This window comes from Lepeophtheirus salmonis, unplaced genomic scaffold (assembly GCF_016086655.4).
Source record: "Lepeophtheirus salmonis unplaced genomic scaffold, UVic_Lsal_1.4 unplaced_contig_12479_pilon, whole genome shotgun sequence".
In the NCBI taxonomy this organism is placed as follows: Eukaryota; Metazoa; Arthropoda; class Copepoda; order Siphonostomatoida; family Caligidae; genus Lepeophtheirus; species Lepeophtheirus salmonis.
This window is the reverse complement of record NW_027290060.1, coordinates 1-1,087: the sequence shown is the minus strand read 5'-3', so window position 1 is coordinate 1,087 and position 1,087 is coordinate 1. Positions and strand designations below refer to the sequence as shown.

The 1,087-nt window shown below is 34.6% G+C and overlaps 2 non-coding genes across 2 annotated transcripts; one reads left to right on the top strand and one right to left on the bottom strand.

Moving 5' to 3' along the window:
• Nucleotides 1-677: 677 nt before the first annotated feature.
• TRNAL-CAG (transfer RNA leucine (anticodon CAG)) lies at nt 678-761 on the bottom strand. The gene has a single exon. It is a non-coding gene; the product is annotated as a tRNA-Leu (tRNA).
• Nucleotides 762-860: 99 nt separating this feature from the next.
• Nucleotides 861-942, top strand: TRNAL-AAG (transfer RNA leucine (anticodon AAG)). Its single transcript has one exon. It is a non-coding gene; the product is annotated as a tRNA-Leu (tRNA).
• Nucleotides 943-1,087: the final 145 nt, after the last annotated feature.

The following is a 1,087-nucleotide window of genomic DNA, read 5'->3' as shown; positions in this document are numbered from 1 at the left end:
ATAAATGTGCCTTTAGTCCCCTGTCTAGAATTAAACGCCACACATTATCCTCATCTCATATCAAGAGAAAGGATTTTTATCTAAAAAATCAAGTTAATGATGAATACATCAAGTCAGACTTTAACTCTGATCTCACGTAGACGCTTATTGTACATATGTAATATATCCATTGCAAATTCAAAAAATTTATGGAGAAATACACGGGTAACAATCATTACCTATAATATACACAATAATATCAATTTAGGAAATGTAAGCGACCTCATAAAATGATAGATGGAATCTGTTCTTCTTTTTGAACTTTTCTTCAGCTCTTCCAAATACAAATATTTAGAAATATGCAAGTACAACTCGGAATCTACTATATGAAGTATCAATGAGTACATTCCATTTCCTTCCGGCATTCATCTTCCTCTAAGAATTATTAACTAAATTTATAAAATTAACTACGTAAATATTATCTTTATTATATATCCATACCAATAATAATTAAACTATGCTTGGTAATAAAAAAAAGTAATTTCCCCCAAGTTAGCAGAGCGTAGTTTCGATCTACGGACCTCTGGGTTATGGGCCCAGCACGCTTCCACTGCGCCACTCTGCTTGCATATTTATTGGACCAAAAAGGGATGTATTAAGCTTTCCAAATTTTGATATATATGGATAAAAAATCAATTTGTCAGAAGTGGGATTTGAACCCACGCCCACAGATGTGGACTGCGACCTGAACGCAGCGCCTTAGACCACTCGGCCATCCTGACTATAAAAAACCCTTAGAATAATATAAAATAATTATAAATTTTAATAGTTTTGTATTGCTTTTTGTCAATTATAATTTTGGCCTAAATGATATGCCATAAGGTAGCGTGGCCGAGCGGTCTAAGGCGCTGGTTTAAGGCACCAGTCTCCTCGGAGGCGTGGGTTCGAATCCCACCGCTGCCAAATATGATATTTTAATTTAATCTTCATTCATTTTACAACATTTGACTTCCGTTGAAGTTGTTTTTCAAATTTTTTCTCCGGGTTTCTTTGTGCGTCCCTTTTAATGTTGGCCTGCGAGGTAGACATTTATTAATTTTAAGTGTTA